The sequence below is a fragment of the Ochlerotatus camptorhynchus genome, unplaced genomic scaffold (assembly GCF_037179485.1).
Source record: "Ochlerotatus camptorhynchus isolate MF236.1 unplaced genomic scaffold, CSIRO-AGI_Acam_v1.1 ptg000008l, whole genome shotgun sequence".
In the NCBI taxonomy this organism is placed as follows: Eukaryota; Metazoa; Arthropoda; class Insecta; order Diptera; family Culicidae; genus Ochlerotatus; species Ochlerotatus camptorhynchus.
The window spans coordinates 3184054-3205838 of NW_027040500.1; the positions used below are offsets into that span (position 1 = coordinate 3184054).

Sequence of the window (21785 nt, forward strand, 5' to 3'; positions counted from 1 at the left end):
AGCAATGATGGGTGACTATTGTTGGTTTCTGATTCGTGAAACAAGTTCAAAACATTGAAGACAAAGTCATTCGATTCTCAATAATTTTTAATAAAACCTAAATAAATTTCTTTTGTATCAACTCGGTTTTAAATCCTGATATGCCTTAATCAAATTGATATGTAGAGAAAATAATCTCCCATGAAAACTTTACATGCGATTTGGATGCTTACAACGACACCTAGAAAAGGAACTCTAAAGCTGTTGTATTTCAGCAACATTTTTAAGTGTTTTACAAAAATGCTCATAACTTCGACAATTTCCAACCGATTTCATCCATTAAAGGCTCATTTTCTCCGGTTTTGAATGGACTTTAAGAATAATTTATGAAATGATTTTTTTTTAAATCTTTTTATCCCATTAAAAATGTTGATTAAAACAAGATTTTTATGGAAAATTCGCAGGGAAAATAAAAAAAAAATGCTGTAAATTTTTAAATGACTTCAAAATTAAATTTTTAATTAAGACATAATATTCTAGTGAACGATAGCAAATTTATTTAGCTTCATTTTTATAAAAAAAAAATTTAAAATTGGTGCACTAGTTCCAAAGATATTGACATTTTAGTAATCGTACTTTTGTCCAAAATTCAAAAAATCAAAATTTTTGTATATCACAAAAATTGCTCTACTTTAATTTTTTCTGACCACGGCATTGAATTCAGCGTAGGATTTTGCATTGGAAATGATCATCACCTTACCGAGTTCAAAAATGCTGTAAACTAGTGTAATCATTCGTTTCGTTGATCGCTTCCCAACAAACAATTGAGAGCTCTTATAAAACACCTGAGTTGATCAAACGTTGAATAATAGCTTCCAGAGTTGAACAAGAATGTAGTTGTATTGCCATTTGATTAAAAGTTTTAAAAGCTGTTGGAGCACTCTTAAATGATTGTTTACGTTCGGTTTAACTATATGCTTTATAAGACCTACGATAACTTTTATAGCACCTTAGTTAAACCGATTGACAAGAGCTATATTGAACGTGGAATAAACGCATCAAAACAAACCATTGGGAGCTCTTATAAAACACCTGAGTTGATCAAACGTTGAATTATAGCTTCCAGAGTTGTACAAGAATGTAGTTGTATCAACAATCAATACGAAACTAACGATTTTAAATTGGCTCACTACTTGACTAGCCTATTGGTCCCAAGCAAATCGACTAACGTACCCAATTATAGTATAAATTCCAGTACTACACTATGTTTGTTTTGATTAGCTATGAAAGTTTGACAGATAAAATGAGGGGTTAGTGGATTTTCCTATGTTTCGAGGGGTGAATCGATTAGCTTGGGACCGAAGATAGTACCAGCCAAAAATTTGAGCTCGTTTCTTCGGGACCTTCTGGTCTTAGAGTTACCTCTATGGTTGTATTGCCTTTTTGGTTAAACGCTTCAAAAGCTGCTTGGAGCACTCTTAAATGATTGTTTAGTTCGACCAACCACCAACCACAATTTGGTTGCTAAAAATAGCACAAGTGATAGGCACGTTTATATGACCATAAGGCAATGATTATTCGACTGCAAGAGAAGTCACTCAAGATGAGCTTCATATACTTCTCTCATATGATCAAAATATGTATTCAAGAATAGAGCAGATGGAAACAGAAGCGGCTGGCAATCCGGGATCATGAGTTCGAATCTTGCTTCGAGAAACCCTCGGTGGAGTAGAGGTAAATTATATATAGGTGTTATTAATAAATGCAAACATTAATTTAAGACATATATCATATAATCAACGATAACATTTCTATATAAATTCTCTCAATTATTGATTAGTGAGATTAATTGAAAGAATATCAATCAAAGATTAAACAGATGCTTGTTACTACTTCCTCCATGATCACAGAATGTGAATTATGGCATAATTACATATTTTTTCAATGTGCACAAATAAATTAAATTAATAAAAACTGTACAAGCAATTATTTTGGCGTACCACGACAATTGTTAAACTAATTTTAATCTGTGAATATTGTGAGTACTTACACAACGGTTATTAAGGAGTAATTAAAAAGTGCTATAAACGCTTTTCACCGCTTGCTGTATAGTGATTATTTAGGAGTCATAAAAGAGTATAACAAACGCCTCTCAGGTTCAATCTCTAATACATTTCGAAGCAGCTGTTAGGAGGTGTCTACAAACGTTGTATTAGAGCTTTCACCAAAACAATAAAGCTTGAGTTTAAATATGTATCTATAAACGTTGTATAAAAGTTGCTTCTATCCGGTTATTAAGGAGTCATTGAAAAGTGTTATAAACGCTTTTCACCGCTTGCTGTTCAATTAATATTTAGGAGTCATAAAAGAGTGTAACAAACGCCTCTCAGGTTTCCTCTCTACTAAATTTCAAAGCAGCTGTCAGGAAGTGTCTACAAACGTTGTATAAAAGCTTTCACCAAAGCAATAAAGCTTGACTTTAAATATGTACATATCTATAAACGTTGCTTCTATCCGGTTGTTAAGGTGTCATTGAAAAGTGCTATAAACGCTTTTCACCGCTTGCTGTACAATGATTATTTAGGAGTCATAAAAGAGTGCAACAAACGCCTCTCAGGTTTACTCTCTACTAAATTTCAAAGCAGCTGTCAAGAAGTGTCTACAAACGTTGTATAAGAGCTTTAACAAAAATAATAAAGCTTGAGTTTAAATATGTATCTATAAACGTTGTATAAAAGTTGCTTCTACTCCTATACCGCGTATACATATAATGCTGTAGTTGAACAGGTTATATAAACCAGTGTAAACAAGAGTTTTACAGAAGTTGTAATAAACAAATTGTACAGTTATTATTCAACATGCAGCTGAACAAAATCAAAATGAATAAAATCACAATGGAAGCGTTTCTTCAACAAGAAATTGATTTTGGGTAAACGTTTTACGGAATACGTTAGACAACACCTTTGTGTTGCAGTTGTATAGGTTATCCAAACCAGTGTAAACAAGGGTTTTATAAAAGTTGTGGTGAACACATTGTGCAATTATTATTCAACATGCAGCTGAACAAAATCAAAACGAAAGCGTTTTTTCAACTGGAAATTGTTACTTGGGTTTTCATTTTGTCATTTGGAGACATTTTTGATTCCTTGAATACGCATGATTTTGCACTTAGGCGGCTGCTGCTTCTCAGTAGCGCTTGGTTTCTCTCCGCTGTTCTTCACGGCGTTCGGGGACGTCACATCCATCACCACAACCTCTTCTTCCAGGACTTCTACTGCTTCCTCGTTTGGCGATACACCTCCAGTCACTACACCAGGCGAACGTACTATCGTACCTACTATCTTCCTCATTCTGTTGTACGTTTTCTTCTTGCGTTCGTCATTGTCTGGCTGCTTCCGATCCTTCGGCTTGAGGCGAGAATTCATCCGATGCCCTTCCGTCTTACAAAGGAAACATAAATTTGTTTTCCCTTCACCCAACCGGGGATGTAACAGGAGGTTAGTGGAGACCGCATGAACGGAGGATGAGCTATACCGAGCTGCGGTCCAATGCCAGAAAATTGGATACCAAAAAATGTGGAATGTATAAGGGAGAGAAATTAATGATGACGAAAATCCTTAAACCGCGAACGTTGTGATTATCATACCTGTGCTATTTATCAATTTTATCTAGATGAACCGTCATTGGGACGGTACTAATGGATATTTTTGGTCGCTATTGTAAATCTAGTCCATTGCTGAATTTATGTATGGGTCCAAATTAGAGGCATTTAGGCCGACATTACATCTATTTCCACTACCTTATGTCAAAGTAAAAATTTGGAAAAACTTTAATATTAAAATATTACTTTTATTTTAAAACGACACCTTGCTATTCAAACTTGTGTTAGACATAACTTGCATGGAAGCTATGTTTACAATCCACCCATGATTCAGTAGCGGGTATGCTTGTTGATATCGCCAGTTTCCTCTCGCGCTCTCGCGCAGTGCTACATGGCCGCCTGCTGACTCTGGAGAATTATGCAAACGCGTGCTCTCTCGCGTGCATGCTTTTTATGCTGTAAATACGCGAGACCACAGAGGCTCTTGCTCGCGGGCACACACACCTCCTACTTGTATCGTGTTTTATTTTTTTTGGTAGAGAGAAGAATCCAGTTTGTATTGGTACTAGAAAAAGAAATCTCACGAGTCAGCAATCTAGTAGTGGCAGCAGCAAGAAGAACAAGTTGGCGAAGAAATTTTTCGCGATAGTAAAATTCGATCTCGTGTGTATTGTTTTGATGGATGGTGATATGATAGTAGAATTTTGTGCAATTTGAAGCTTATCTAACGTGTTTCCAAGTGCGAAAAGGTAGTTCAAAGTCCGACAATTTGAATGACGTTGTGAAACGATGACGAGGTAGGTGTCCAGCGAGCTCGCTATAGTCATTGAAAAAAATGCACACTCAACATGCACAAGTGCTCACAGTCCGATCGGCACGTAGACCTTGTTTCGTGAACGGACATGTCGGAAGATGAACCATTCTCTGTTAAATAATGTCAGAATGTTGGATTAAAGGAGTGGATATTATTTCGAATTTGGAAAAAGTACAATTGGAAATCGGCGAAAATGTCGGAATATTTCAACTACCGAAAAGTCAAAGACCCGAATATTGCGTAATGTTTACGAACTCACCGACACCCCAAAATGTCGCAATTAGCATTGTTGATGGGGTGTTTGTGACTATTTTTAGCAACATTAATTACACGGTGCATCATGCTGATCGAAATGCAACCGTGTAGAGATTTGTAGTTTTTCGATACGGTGTAAAGTAACAGTGGTAAACAATTCCCTACTATGGTTCTGAGTCTCACCAAATAATGGGCGTTGTTCCTGCAGTGAGCCGTGCCTAGTGCGTAGATACGGGTATGGTACCGTGTCTTTGTGAATGTATGTGATATAGGCTGTTGTATGTAGATGGACAGAACATCGCAAACATGGCAGATTTCATGCTTCAAGGTCGCTGTAGTTCGTGCGTGCTAGTTGGGAGTTATCAAAAAGGTTCTGTTCTGTGGGCTTTGTTTAATAGTACTATCAGTTCATGAGAAAATCCATAACCATAATAACCATGTTAAAGTAGAATCAGTTCATTCCCATGTGATTAGCCATACCGGTACTGAAAGACCGGCCTTTTCCTCATTCGTTAAAAAATAAGACCCGAGAAGCTTCTCGTACGTTCGATTGGATGAAGCTTGTGTATGGGTTCGATTACCAGCTCTCCATTGCTTCACAGTGTAGAATAGATTTAACGAATGACCTTAACTCTCAGTTCGGGCCTTTTAAATTCAAGCAGCAGTGCTTTGGCGATGCAATGCGCTGATAGAATCGATTCGGCCTTGGCTATCGATGAATAGATTGATTGATTTCTTTTTTATATACCTTACATCTAGGTCTTTAGTTTATTAAACTGTTTGTTTTTTTTGTGTGGATGTAGCGTCATACTCATTTTAAAACGAGTAGTTTAAAATCTTTTTAATTTTGTTTTGTGTGACTGTTTTGTAATAACCCAGCTTTTAATTTACTCACACATATTTCTTTATTATCAAATACTTACTGGGATTTTAAATTGCAGAGCAACCGATGATCATTTCATTATATGATTTAATTACTGTATGCTTCACAATGCGAACATTTCAATAATCTAGAACAGAAACGCTCTCCACGCAAGTTTCTAGGTTGCAGTTTCATTATTCGAGCACAATTTTGCACCAGATCTGGAACTGTTCGACCAATCCTTTTTATTTCTGAGCATGTTACAGCGGTTACAGCAGTTTTGGGCTATTTTATAGAAATTCAGAGAACTTCATTAAAATAAAAAGAGCTTCCAAAAACAATCGGAGAATTTGATAAAGAATAGTAAACTTGATGGAAATTGTATTTAAAAAAACTACAAGTGACAGTGACGTAGGACTACGTGGTATTATATAATAAATGTTATTTGTTAACTACAGCAGTGGATTGTTTTGTGTAGAAATAGGAATTTGAGCGGGGTTCTCTCTGTTTATATTCTTTAGTAGTATGCCTATAATTTACCTGAAAAGAACCTTTTCATATGAATTTTGTGTTGGGACATGTTCATAAATTTAACTCTTTTGGAAAATCTTGGTGGCCCCTAGGGGCACGCAATAACCTTTAACTCCGACGCAGGCAACGGCTGTAATTAAATTAATTCCATTAACTACTGCTTTAACTACATTAATTACACATTGAACATTAACTACTTTTTAAGTCCATTAATTACAGTCGCAATTTCGTAATTAAAGTACATTAATTACATTTTCAATACTTTTAATTCCAATAAGTACGGATAGTTAATCTTAATTACCGCCAGTTAAAACGCATTAAGTACTTTAAGTGCTTTTGATTGCATTTTAACTGCAACGCACCGGTTCTTTATATTGCGTGCCCCTGAAAAGGGCCGATGATCGTAGAGGCTTAAAGCCTATGGAAGATGATGATGACGTGTAAGCAGCTGGATCAGCAAATCGGACCGGACAATCCCATATTCTTCGGTTCAATGATTGGGCACTCGCAAAAGTTTCGGCCCATCTGCTGTTGGACAGGGTGGTGTCTGCGACAGGTTGGAAAGCCGCAGAATATCAGTGTCCACCCAGCTAAAGCTGCTTCGCTTTTTAGTTTTTATCGTTAAACTCCTTCTCTCAACAAGTTGGTAAATCTTAGTCTTTAGCAGAAAGACGTTTTCGGTTAATTTATGATCCTGTTTCACGTCATGGTTCTTCTCTATGTCTATTAGTACTTTTATTTATTTTCTCTACTGCGCTAAATCAAACGAGTAGAAATAAGAAGGGATGTCGGTTACGCGCCCCGAATAATTGAAAATTCTATAAATATTTAATCGAATAGCTGGAAAAATCTTTACGATTAATCGTTAATCGAATAATTGGACTTTATGACATCCCTGGTGTAATTTAATGGTTTTTGATGGTCCTTCGAAAATGACGAACAGCAGAATTGCAACCAGCAAGTGTAACCCAAAAACTAAAAGCGGTGCGTTGCTAGTTTTCATTGCTATGTCGAGAACTGAATTAAAGGGCTTAGAATCAGAGGGGTGAAAGTCAATTCTCTGCATCGATTTCCTCTTTTGATGACCATTGCTTCACCAACCTATTTCGCACTATTTCTGCTATGCTCTTCTATCATCCAGAATAACAAACGTATCAATGGATGTGTTTGCCGACGAGTTATTAACTAAACAGAAAGTCGATCAAGATAATCGATCAAAATCACTTGCATCCCTGCTTCCAAATTTGGTTACAAAATTACAACTCTGGAGAGCATTTTGTGTAGTCGTTGGGGGCGTGTGGTTCTGAATATGGCGAGTATATGAGTGTGCACAATGTTACGCAATTGCATCTTCCTTATTCGTACACGCCCGAAGATCGGAGGCGAATGTCACTTCGACTTGTTTCGTCTACTAACGACTTTCTGATGACAGTGTTGGGAAAGCAGCATGTGCATGTACGTAATAGGTGGATTTGTTAGTTATTTCGACGCTTTTGGTTAATGCTTGCCATTTACCACTTTTTCAATAGTTTCATTTTGAAAATCAACAGTCGAAAGCATTGTTATCGATGCGTAGAAATATTTCTGGTCGATTGGTGATAACATTATTTAAAATGGTTCAGGGGCAGCTCTTTACCAAACTACCCCTTTGGAGAGGGATGGTGAGAGGTGCGAATGTTTTAAAATTATTTACACCTGTGTCGTGCACAGGTTGCACATGTGGACGCGACGCCACTGGTACCTTCCTAAAAGTTATCCTAGCTCGCTGTCTACTCCTCTATATGCAATTTTCACACTGCCGTACTCTAAACGAAACTATCAGTTCTATACTTTCATCTCCTCGCGCTACCGTATAAAAATTTCCACTTCAGTCTGTTATTTGAAATTAGCATCTTCAACTATGTAAATCGTTGACTTCACGCAGAAGTAATACTAAACATATAGTCAAAGATATCAGATATGATTCCAGGCTGCTCAGAAATTATTCCAACGAATTTCAGTTATTCTAAAATCTCCGTGAAGTTCTATTGCTATTTTTTTAAGGTTTCAGGTTGAGCAGGTATTATTTCAAAGGTCTTTAACTTTCCAACAATTGAAATCACGTTTATTATATGTCCTCCCATAATACCAGATTGCTCAGCAATTATTTCGAAGAAATTCAGGTGATCAGAGATTCCCATGATAACCTCAGGTTACTTTTTCAAGGTTTCAGATTTATCAGTTACTAATCTTTCAAACTGTTCAACAATTCAAATCACATTTTCTAGATATTCTTTCACCTTCAGTATTATTCTGAAGATTTTCAACTGTCCTACAATTTAAATCACGTCTCTCAAATATTCACCTATGATACCGGTTTCTCAGAAATTGTTTCAAAGCAAATCAGGTGATCGGCGATCTCCATAAATAATCAAATCACATCTCTAAGATATTTTCTCATAACAAGTAACTCAGAAATTATGTCATAACCCTTCAGGTAATCAGAGATCTTCATAAAGCACTCAGGATATTTTTTCAAGTCTTCAGGGTGGCCAGGTACTATTCTGAAGACATCTGGTTGATCAGGTACTATTATGAATATCCCAAAGTGTCCATCAATTCAAATAATGTTTCTCAAATATTCTCTCAGAAAACCAGGTGATTTCTATTGTTTTCCAAAAATCTATAGGTGGTTAGAGATCTCCAAAGATTTCTTTGGATATTTTTTTTCAATACTTTGGTGGATCAATTATTCTGAAGATCTTCTACTGACCAATAATTCAAATCACGTCTCTCAGAGGTTCTCTTACGGTACCAGGTTCCTCAGCAATTATTCCAAACGCCATCAGGTGATCAGATTCATGCTAAATCAGGTTCAGGCTAAAATTACCGAAGCAAACAAACTTTGTACACGCACACATATGTGCGGATGAATACCAAACACCTTTTATAACTGTGCGTTGCTTTGATCGTGTTGAAGTTTCATTTTTGACAATTTTATAGTTTGGAACTGTCGAGTAGTTTGAAACAATTTTGAAACTCAGTATTGCGAACGGCCTCATTGCTTGTTTTTGTCACTAAGAACTTCTTCTTCTTATTCACGTAGAGAAATGAGTCCATTGAGAGAATGGATTAATCTCAAACTAAAAAAAAAATGTTCTCACCCCAAAGGGCCCGGGTTTAATCCCAGTAGGTGCCGTTGGGATTTTCTGAGGCATAACATCTCTGATCAAGCCTTCCTTAGGAAGGGAAGAAAAGCCGTTGGTCCCTGGTTCATGAATTGATGGGTCGATAAGTAGGGTCCAGGTGTGGGAACTGCCTCCCTGGCATCGGTAGCATTGGTGCTCAGTACGGAAAACAAGATCGACGTTTTGCTGGTTCTTAACTTATAAGCACTTACATAGTTATTAATTGAGAGCTTTCTATGCCAACACCAATGCTTGAATTTGCATTTTGTATGGGAAGCACAATGATACTCTATGCCGAGGGAAGTCGGGAAAATTTCCAACCCGAAAGATTTTCGCTACCGGACTGGGAAGCGATCCTGCTGCCTCCGGCTTGGTGACACCGTTGCTGTACTACCTAGGATATCTGAGGCTCCTAAGGAAACCTTTTTTGATTGATGAGAGTGCCCGTTTCTGGAGAAGTCCTAGAAATTTTCAAATCATGATACAAGAGCAAGTATGTGTGATTAGATTGGTCCACATTTATATGGGAGATTTTGTTAATCATTTTTTTCAACCGGCGCAGATTTGTGCCATTAGGTGAGAAAACCACTCTCTGAAAATGTCAGCTTATTTGGATGTAACACGAGCTGGTGCTTTTGGCTTAAAGTTTATATGAGGATTTTTTTCAAAATGCATGGCAACACAAAATCCCTTCACTCTTTCGTGCAGAAAATTGGTTGAGCAAACAAGTTAAAAGCAAGTTTTTAAGCTCAGAATTTCAGCGCATGTAGCATAATCTATAAGAAACAACATTGCTGAATACAGCATCATGATTCAAGTTAGTATTAAGGAGATATTCATTTTTGAATTTATATGTGCATTTTGTTCGTATATTGCAACAAAATTCCGGCGGCCTATGCAACGTATCAACTAGATTACTACTAAAAAAAAATAAAAGTTCATATTTTCCACAGACCAACATCGGGACTAGTGTCTGTAGGTGGGATAACCTTCTCTAAATGATTCAGCTGTTTTTGACGTAACACGGACTGGTGCTTTTATTTTTATTTTTATATATTGAATTTGGTTGAAATTTTCAAATACAAAATGCTCATATAGGGGAATTTACGTATTCTCGGCAACCTAAGCAGCGACCTTCTTTCTATAGCCTTTTTCTCTATGGAACGCACACATATGCAGTATTGGTTTGTTCACAATCTTTTGCTGCCAGCTGCTCTAACAATTTCAGTCGAAAGAATTGTCAAAAACTGTTTTGAAACGCTTTTACAAAGCTCCAATCTTCTCTAGTGAGAGCGAGTATTGTCAGCAACCAGTTTTTCTTCGGCAACCGTTCCATTTGAACAGCATGTAAATCTGCTGTTCTATTATCGGCAGCTCGAAATCAGTTACAATTTGTAGTGCGTGTGTTTCATTTCAAGAAAACCCTGCTAGATTGCTTTTTCTCAGTAGTAAAAATATAATCAAATTGAAGCTGAAAGCATAAAGAATCGTTTGCATGCATTCAGCGATGTGTTTTCGTAAGAAAATCCAGTGAAAATAGTGTTTCAATTTGGGTTGCCGAAAATAGTCTGTCATGCCGAAGCCGTCATTTCCCCTACATTCAAAAGCGAATATCGCAATTGATTTTATCGGATTCATAAAGTAGTTTTGAGCAAAGTTGTTACTCATTGTTTGAACTACAAGTTTTGAAAATCTGAATCCAATCGAGGATAAGGAAACTTTTTTATGATCGATATGGTGTAGGAGTGTCATTTTGTCATGTATTTTATCCAAAATTCCCATACACAATTCAAAGCGCCAGCTCATCCTACAACCAAATGAGCTAAAACATTCAGAGAATGGTTTTTTCACCTAAAGGCACAAATCTAGAGGTTGGCCCGTGGAAAACTAGCACTTTTATGTGTGTGGGCCAGTCTAATGCATGATAACTGATATTCGATATTTAAAACCGAATACCTTATTACTTTTCCATACACACTTAGAAATACCTAATTTTACACGTGACGGAATCCATCTTTGTCATAAAAGATGACACGTAAACAAACGTGTCATGTAAAATTAAGTGCTCCAAGACTGTACAGTTCGTTACTCGACGAAAAGTACGTTTAATTAGGCTGAATTTCGCGTCTATTATGACTCAATTTTATGTCAAAACTGACGCTCGTATATGCCAGTCTCAGAGCAGCTAAATTTACATGATTTTTTCTAAGTGTGTAGTAATGATGTACTAAGGCATGCACTAAACAAAGGACATGAACATATCACAAAAGATCGATGATTAATGTAGCCCCCTCTAGCATTGTTACTACCATTACTTATTTTCTATGCGTATCAAAATTGTTATAATATAAATGTTGCCCCTCTTAGAATTTTTCCATACTTACACCAATGGTTTTATTAATGAATCCTAAACAATCTTTTGTGTTACTTTCCCATTGTCTGATGGTGGAAGGAAAACACTACAGATTTATGAGCTGTTAAAATCCTCCCGGCCAACTGTAAACTAACACACTGGAGTTCTAGCTTGTATCGGTCAGCAGCACAAAACTGAGCAATGTCCTTGCCAGCACGTCTTTGTCATCGCATCGCTGGTGATATCAAAGTACAAAGCGACGCGACTCGCAAATCAGCTTTACCATTCGTGAGAGGTTTACTCGCGAAACTGGGTCACGTCCGTGAAAATGTGATTTCCTGTTGAGAGTACTCGCTTTGCATTTTTTTTCCGGTAGGTACGCCAAAATGGTGCTGTTACGAAAACGTGCTTCATGATGATGCGAGCGGTAGTGATTAATTCTTTAATTATGTATCTAACGATGTGAGAAATGCGAGCACTTTCAATTGTTGATGTCCTCGGAAAGATCACTTTTGTTTTTTACTATGTGCATTACCATATAACTAAACAAACAGGTACCGATCACTACAAAACAAAAACCAATAACCCCAATCGAACTCGTTTGATCCGATGTGAAATATTTGCATACCGAAAGGAAGTTGCAGTGCAACCCGAGCAGAAAATTGGCACAGATTTTTCGATTAACGACAGCGGCACCTATGCAGAGCACCGGTGGGGCATTTAATCACCCGTATGGCATTTAGAAGGCGGTTTCGGCTGCCTATGATGCAAATAAAACACGTGCTAGTGCCAAGAATTTTTTACATTGGCTTTGGCTAGATTCTTCCGTATTTTAGTGGCGGTTGATAGAGGCCCGAAAAAGTGGTGAAATGTAATATTAAAGTTATAAATAATTTTTGATATCTGATTTTGTTTACCCCGGTTATTTGCCAAGGTTTGCTGGATCACATGACAAAATTTTCGCGATTAGACGTAGGAAAGTAACATCAATGATATTTCGCATTAGTTGTTTGACTGTATTTTAAGATATATACTTTGCTGGTTATGCATAGATAATTGAACAATTATTGGTAGATAGTACATGTTGAGATTTTAGTATTAGTAGCTCTAGTTTGGAACAGAGAGTACGTCAACCTAATTGAGAAAAGCTAAGTGAATAAATTTTCCGAAAAATCGAAAAATGTTGGAGTAAATCCATTAAGACAATCGATCATTGCAGTTGCAGCCTTGATTCTGAATACTAGAAATAACTGAGAGTGCTAGTTTGAAAGTTGTTTGAAACTTCTGCAAACTGAAACTAGAGGCATAAAAAAAAAACAAAAAATGTGGGAAGAAACTTCTGGGAGAAGTCTAAAAAAATCATGCCACGGAGGAAGTGGGAATTCACACGGGAACCCAGATTGACATTTATTGGAAGCCAGTAGAGGTGAGGAATATGCCGGAGGCAGCAAGGTTCATTCCCGGTATTGTCGATGAACTTTTAGGTTGGGGACCAAAACGGTACAGAGCGCTCTCACATAACAAATCTTTGAAAGTTTGAGGAAGGTTGTACCTGTCTTTCAGTCTACATGCTAGATAAAAATTTCTTTTATTAATCTGTGTGCTGAAAATACCTGGGAATGTCTTTACATGGCCGTGGGGATACAAAGAGAAAGTAGACGAAGAGAATCTGTCAATGTTACTTAGGACCTAATGCAATGTTCAGCTTGGTTTGTATTGCAAGTAATTCTCATAATTAATTTAAAATATTTGACCTTTCATATTCATAATAAAGCCATCATAATCATCACTTAAAATCAGTGCAAAATCTAGAATACGTGCCTTAGCTGAAGCTAAGTGATCCACAATAGCATCCAAATCAAGTTCTCGAAGCGATTCTTTTTCTATCGAAAGAACAGCCAAGCCAGAAAGTCTGTCGCGGCTCATTTTGAAACGTAGATAGTTGTTTATTATTTTCATCTTGCTGAAGTTACGTTTACTGGATGTCACTGTAACTGGAAGCTTAAAAGATCCGTTTCGATATTAGCATAAATAGCCGGAGCCGGTGGTGTAGTGGTAAGCGTGACTGCTTTCTAACACCCCGATGGGTCTGGGTTCAATCCCAGCCGAGGTCGGTGGGATTTTTCTGAGGCATAAAAATCTCTGGTCACGTCTTCCTTCGGAAGGGAAGTAAAGCCGTTGGTCCCGGCCCTTGTGTGTTGAATGGGTGCGATATCCTACGCAGGTGTGGAAGCTGCCTTCCTGCACATTCGATTGCCATCAATGGATGGCAATCGATGTCCGTCGGTGATTGGCACTAGATTGCGGAACAGAGACCGACGTTAAATAAAGGAAAAAAAAATATATTAGCATAAACTACAACCATTTATCGTTCCAATTTTAACTGGGCATAGTATTTAGGAGAAAAACTGACTGGTGCACTGGCGGCGTATTTTCAAATGATTCAGTGAGGGTGTGTACTCCAATTAGCCCTCATTTAAATTCAGAAAAATGTGGTACGATTTGAACACTGCTTACCCTGCATCTGTGGGGAAGTGGTCGTTGCAAGCACTTGGACTCCACGTGAGAAGAAAATCTCCTGTAGTTCGGGCAATTCAGCATCCTTATGAAAATTACGAAAAGATTTTCGCTTGATAACACCTTGTTTATTTGCGCACCAATAAAACTCGCACTTGCAGCCCATATTTTGATCGGTTGTAAACAAACAATGTTTTGCTCATAACAATTTTGACATTTATGTTAAGATGACGTCGGTTATCGATGTCGATGGGCAGCGACACTAGCGCCACCACGATATTGCTAGTTTCAAATGTCTATTCAAAATTGCAGTTAAATCTTTTACACACGTTAGGAATTTGACTTGGATGTCTGTTCTCTGTGACGGAGCTTACTTCCTATTGAAAGCTGTCTTCACTCGATGGAGGAGCTCGATCATTTGTGGTACCGTAAAACGGGGGAACATTGATAGTTTTTTAAAGTCTATTCTAAATATTTTTTACAGCAATGAATGTTTTTCAAATTTTATATGTTTAAAACAAATACTGATGATCCATGAATTAATTCGATAGTAATATGTTGAACGAAAATTAATGCAGTTGCACATTTTTTTTTAGTTTTGTGACCGAACTTCAGTATTTTGATTTGGGGTTACTTTGATAATGCTCGATATAGAATGTAGAAAAAAAAAATGAGTGAAACTCAAACAATTATTTTTTTTTAAATATGAAATTTTGAATGAGTATATAATCAGAAAACATCATAAGCAATAACAGTACAACATTAAATTTGTGATGGCTATATCGGAAATACATTTCATATGTGATGGTTTGCGTGCTTTTTCAAACAGACGAAAAACTAGAAAATTGTTTTTTAATATGTTTGTTGAATATGTAACACATACTATATAAAAACTATATACGAAATCAACAGAAATACCCTAAGCTACAATATGCAACCAATGTTTCTAATTTGGAAAAAGCGCAGCGAGTAAATTTAATCTTTATATTATACTATCAAAGTTAGCCGCATTATCAAAGATACCCCGTTTTACGCTACAATCGATCTTTTTCATTTTCCGCTGTCGAGTTACTTTGAAGTTGTTGACGCCACCAACCAACCTCAATGGATTTTACCTTTGCGTACTGGATAGCACGATCAGCTCCATCCTTTTTCATTTCCTCAAAGGATGTTTGCAAGTCTCTGATAAGTTTACTTGCCACGTCAATGGTGATGGTTTTTGCATGCAATGATCCGTTTACTTTGTCATAATTATTGAGGATTCTCTCCCATATTTTGAGAAGACAAAGAAATTATATTGTACACCGGGCCACTGTTGTATTTTGTCTGATCTGTTAATCAGTAAGAATGGAAAAGTCGGAACGAATTGTTGTTTTTAGAGCTGAAACTGCATGTCGTTTTGACGACCTTCTTTTCTTTCTTTCTTGAAGGGGAAAGGCGACGTCATATATTTTTTGGAAATTCAAAACCAAAATTACGTTGATGATAATGTGTTCATTACATTCTTCTCGCCTACCGAAACACAGTGAACACATTTTCACTGACAGAATTTTGTTAAATAAACGAAAAAACAGCTTTTGAATTTCCCAAAAATAATGATGTCATCTTTTCTCTTAAGAACACTCCAACGCATAGTTGAACTACTGAAATATTTAAACATGTCTTGTACAGTTCCAAAGAAGATTGTTGTTTTTTTTTTTTTATCTAGTTCGTTTATTTGGAAGGCTCAATCGCGTTAGCTTTACGGAGCCGATAATTCATTGTTCACTGTGTGTAACAAAATTCACTTAATTCTATGTCTAGTAGGAGTTGGGCCGATTACTCGCGGCTTACTCGAGGTTAGAAGGGTACATTTTCGAAGGATAGGATCAGGGGAGGAGCTTGGGGTAGGGTTTTGTTGTCTCATCAGAGCGTTGTCGCCAGTATGAACGGTAGTGCTGTTCTAGCTTCGTCCGGAGTTCGACCGGCTATGGTGACCAGTGGGCGACGATGAGACTCATCGAGACGGGGGGACAAGACAAACAAAAACTAATAAAGAGAGACAAAATACAAAAGGAATTAAATTCTTATACTAGACATTTGAAGAAAAACATAAACGGACTGCATATAGCAGAGATCACGGGTTGCCAACACGTCTCTGATAGGAACATAGGGTTGTCTTCCTTGGGCCTCGAGGGTATTCAAAAGTCGCTCTCTGGCGGCGTCATTATCCGTACATTGCCAAACTGCGTGTTCGATGTCATCGTAACCGTTTCCACACCGGCAGATGTTGCTGTCCACGAGGTTTATTCTATTGAGATGAGCATCTAGCGAGTAGTGGTTGGACATAAGTCTACTCATCACGCGAATGAAGTCACGACTTAAGCCCAAGCCTTTAAACCACGCTCTCGAAGAAACATTAGGAATAATTGAATGTAACCACCGTCCAAGATTTCCAGTGTCCCAATCGGTTTGCCAACTCGAAAAGGTAAGGTGTGAAATTTGCCTGTCATACAATTCGCCTTCCTGCGCGCCCACCTTTGCGAGAGAGTCCGCCTTCTCATTGCCTGGGATTGAGCAATGTGAGGGGACCCATACAAAGGTAATCATATATGATCTTTCGACCAGCACACACATCTGCTCCCTTACCTTTGAAAGGAAATAAGATGAGTGCCTACCTTGTTTCATCGACCGAATAGCCTCAATCGAACTGAGACTATCCGAGAAGATGAAGTAATGGTCTGCGGGCATGTTGGAAATCATCCCCAATGCGAAGTTGATTGCTGCCAGCTCAGCAACAAAAACGGAACAAGGTTCCTGAAGTTTGCGGAAGGCGCTAGAGTTTTCATTGAAGACACCGAAGCCAGTGGATCCATTGAGACGGGACCCGTCTGTAAAATATCTTTTCATGCAATTGACTTGTTGGTACTTTTCAGTAAAAATACGCGGAATAATAATAGGTCGAAGTTGATCGGGAATCCCATGAGTTGCTTGTTTCATGGTCAGATCATATTCAATTGAGGAACTGCGATTGGTGAAGTGAACACGGTCTGGAGTATAACAAGGAAGACACATATCTGATGATATGTAGTGGTGGTAGATTCTCATAAATCGAGATTGTGTGTTCAGCCCAAGAATTTCTTCAAAATTAGCAATTATAAGTGTGTTCGTCACTCCGCATTTGATTAGTATTCTGAGAGAGAGCTCCCAGAAACGGTTCTGGAGGGGTGTTACTCCTGCCAGAACCTCGAGACTCATGTTATGCGTTGAGTGCATACAGCCTAGAGCAATACGCAGACAACGATATTGAATTCGTTCCAATTTTATTAGGTGACTTTTTCTTGCCGAGAGAAAGCAGAAAGAGCCGTACTCTAGAACAGAGAGAATAGTTGTTTTATAAAGCGTTATGAGGTCTCCCGGATGAGCACCCCACCATGTGCCGCAAATTGAACGGAGAAAGTTGATCCTCTGCTGACATTTTTGCTTCAAATACGTAATATGGGCATTCCAAGTGCACTTTGAATCAAACCAGACCCCAAGGTACTTGAAAGACAATGATTGGGTAATGTTTCTGCCCAAAAGATTAAGCTGCATTTGGGCTGGGTACCGCTTTCGAGTAAACACTACCAGTTCAGTTTTCTGCGGTGAGAATTCGATCCCTAGATTCATAGCCCAAGAAGACAAGTTATCTAAGGAATTTTGCAATGGTCCTTGCAAGTCCACGGCATGTGGACCTCTTACGGAAACCACACCGTCATCTGCAAGTTGTCTTAGCGTGCATTGTTCTGCCAAACAGTTGTCGATATCTTTGACATAAAAGTTATAAAGAAGAGGGCTGAGACATGAGCCTTGGGGCAGGCCCATGTAACTAATTCTGGAAGTTGTCAGTTGTCCAAGAGAAAAATTCATTTGCTTTTCTGACAACAAATTGTACAAGAAATTATTTAAAATTCCAGAAAGTCCACATCTGTGCAGATTGTCTGACAGAATTTCAATGGAAACTGAATCAAAAGCCCCCTTAATGTCCAAGAATACTGAAGCCAATTGCTCCTTGTGCGCAAAGGCCAGTTGAATATCTGTGGAAAGCAGCGCTAGACAATCGTTTGTTCCTTTGCTCTTGCGGAACCCAAACTGTGTATTTGATAGCAAGTTATTTGTTTCGACCCACTGATCGAGTCTCCGAAGGATCATTTTCTCCAACAATTTCCTAATGCACGAAAGCATAGCAATCGGACGGTATGAGTTATGGTCAGACGCTGATTTGCCAGGTTTTTTAATGGCTATTACTTTGACCTGTCTCCATTCAGGCGGTACAATGTTGTTTTCTAGCAAGGAATTGAATAAATCTAGCAAGCGTCTTTTAGCGATATCTGGGAGATTTTTCAGAAGATTGAATTTAATCATATCGCTTCCCGGTGAGGAGTTGTTCGATGAAAGAAGAGCCATAGAGAAATCCAGCATTGTGAATGGTCTATCCAGAGAGCCGCCGCTAGGAGACGCTTCTCGAAGAATATTTTGTGCTGGAACTGAGTCCGGACAGACCTTTTTAGCGAAATCGAATATCCATCGGTTGGAGTATTCTTCACTCTCATTGAAAGATGAGCGGTTACGCATGTTGCGAGCCACCCTCCACAAGGTGTTCATTGAGGTTTCTCGTGAGAGTCCCTCGACGAAATTGCGCCAATAACCGCGTTTTTTTGCTTTGATTAATTGTTTCAGCTTTGTCTCAAGCTTTGAATATTCCTCGAAGTAAGTGGAGGTTTTGTGTCTACGAAAAGCTTTGAAAGCATCAGATTTTTCTACATACAATTTTGTGCATTCTTCGTCCCAACCAGGTGTGGCTGGTCTCCTTTTAAAGGGTGCACTTGGAACTTTTCTTTTTTGAGCTTCCAGTGAGCTTTTGTAAATCAAATCGGCTAGGAATCGATATTCTTCCAATGGTGGAAGCGCATCTATTGATTCGACACCGATTGTCACCGCCGTTGCATATTTCTGCCAGTCGATGTTCCTTGTAAGATCAAATGGAACCCGAGATGGTTCTGCAGAGTGAGGGCCACACTTTATTGAAATGATGATTGGCAAATGATCGCTACCATGGGGATCATTGATAACCTTCCACTGACAATCCAATGATAGCGATCTTGAACACAAAGATAGGTCGAGTCGGCTTTCTCGAGCCGGAGGTTTTGCTATACGTGTCGCTTCACCAGTGTTCAAAATAGTCAAATTGAAATCGTCACATAAATCGTAAAAAATAGCCGCTCTATTGTCGTCATATAGATCGCCCCACCCAGTACCATGGGAGTTCATATCACCCAGAATTAATACTGGGGATGGAAGAATCGAAACTAGATTCCAGAGTTGACTACGGCTAATGGAGGTTCTTGGTGGAACGTATACTGAAGCTATGCAAAGATCTTTGTTCTTCACATTTATTTGGCAAGCGACGATTTCGACGCCTGATAGAGCAGGAAGGGAAATTTTGTAGAAAGGGTAGCACTTTTTGATCCCTAAAAGTACTCCTCCATAAGAATCGTCTCTATCCAGGCGAATAATGTTAAAATCGTGGAAGTTGAGTTCTTTATCGGAAGAAAGCCATGTTTCACAGAGAGCAAATATATCACAATCAGAATTGTGAAGTAAAAATTTGAACGAGTCTAGTTTAGGCACTAGACTACGGCAGTTCCACTGTAGCACAGTGATCATATCTTCAACCTCGTTCGACGAATTATCCATCGAAAGATATGATTGATGCAAGGAGGGGCCATGAAACAGTCAATTGCTTAAGATATGATTCTAGTGTTGGAAGCAAGGCAGAAACTAAGCTTCTAAGAGGGTCTTGTATGTTGAACATATTTAATATGAATTCCACAATGTCCGAAAAAGCTAGCAAACCTCGTTCGGACTTGGATTTCTTTTGAGAAGTTTGAGGAGCAGCTTTTTTATTTTTTTTATCTTTGTTGGGCAATGGCGGAAAATTCTTGCTGCATCCAGGGATTGGATCAGCAGGAGCCTTCGGTTTTGTTTTTTCATCCCCATTACCCTGGGAATTTGGCAATCTTCTGGAGGTGACTTTAGTTTTCTTACGGCGCACTTTCGGGGAGGGGCATTTTCTTTTTGAGGATCCGTCCATTTTTGAAGGTGCGTGTACCACCGTAGAATCACCTTCATCCGATGAGTCAGAGTCCGATTCTTCAGCTGACAAAATCGAAAATTGGTTTGCATCTTGGACGGCTGATGCAGCCTTCAACATTTGCGCATAAGTCTGCTTGGAGCGTCCAGAGATTGAACGCTGCACTTTATCGGAGTGCTGCTTGTACATCGGGCACTCCTGCAAGGGGTGAGGATTCTCGCCACAGTAAGCGCATTTTACTGATTCTTTGTGGCAAGAATCCTCTTTGTGGTTTTCACCACATTTGCCACAACGAGTTTTGTTGCCGCAATGGCTGGCCGAGTGTCCCAGCCTTTTGCAGTTGGTACAATTATATACCCTCTGTACAAACAGCCGCACTGGAAAAAAAGCACCATCAATTTTAACAAAGTTTGGGAGAACTGAACCTGCGAACAAAAGGCTAGATTGTTAATCTTGTTATTTTTTGGCCAGTGCTAGAATTTTTTAAAAATATGTTTTACAGTGAGAAATATTCAATGAGTTATGTCTGTTTATCTGGGGTATAACTGTCAGTTTTGCCGCAACGGATCAGATCCGGATGCATTTTGTGTAACTCTTTACACTGTACCAAAACATCATCCTCTGTTCGAATGAAACCTCAGACCATTCAAATCGACCATCTGTTTTATTAGCAGATGATGCTCCTCTCAAATACAGAATGAAAATTGATACGAGAAGCGTAATGTTCTTTGTAGAATTATTTTCATCCCAAATTGAAACGCATATGATATTGATGCAGCCCTATAACACAAACCATCCAAAACGATGATGTTAATAATTCTATCGAACGTCATTTGCTGCTTTAAGCTAACAAACGAGGTGAAAACATAGTCATCCCTGTCAGAGGTGGTACGAACATCGGTAAAGTGGGGAAACTCTATTTCGTGTAGGATTGGGAAATCTTTAGTAATAGATCGATCATAAAGGATTAATTTTATTGAAGGCACTATAATCAATCCATCGATTTATTAGGTGCAAAAGAATCGATCTTTTCTTCATAATGCTGAATTACCGTAATGCACCGAATACTGCACTCAAAAAATTCCACACATTTTTATTATCGAATTTCCACGTGAAATTTAATTTTTTCATGTGACCACACATAAACAGAATCCTCTCAGAAGTACACAAGGAATTTGTGTGTCAAATGAGTAGTATGTGTGGTCACACATAGCTTTTGTGTGAACACATATTAAGTATGTGCCCGACACATAGATATCATTTGTTAATCAAATTGCAAAACATTATGTTTTGTTCCCTTGATTTGTTTTCCGTTGATTTTGTTTTCCGTGCTGCTGAGCACCAATGCTACCGACGCCAGGGAAGCAGCTCCCACACCTGGACCCTACCTATCGACCAATCAACGCATGAACCGAGGCGTGATCCGAGATGTTATGCCTCAGAAAATCCCGGCAGCGCCGACTGGGATAGAACCCAGGCCTGCTGGGGTGAGAGGTTATCAAGCTTACCACAACACCACCAGGGCCGCTGAATTCATGTGTGGGACACATAAAAACAATCTTTGAATTTTCTTAGTGTGGACGGTCGGTTAACC

General features: G+C 38.4%; 1 protein-coding gene across 1 annotated transcript in view; it reads left to right on the forward strand.

The window, feature by feature from the left end:
* Positions 1 to 4181: 4181 nt before the first annotated feature.
* Positions 4182 to 21785, forward strand: part of LOC135698605 (protein FAM13A) — a 99592-nt gene continuing 81988 nt past the window's right edge. The window contains exon 1 of the mRNA XM_065218663.1: positions 4182 to 4377. The gene's annotated coding sequence lies outside the window, so the exon portion shown is untranslated. The remainder of the gene's footprint in view (positions 4378 to 21785) is intronic.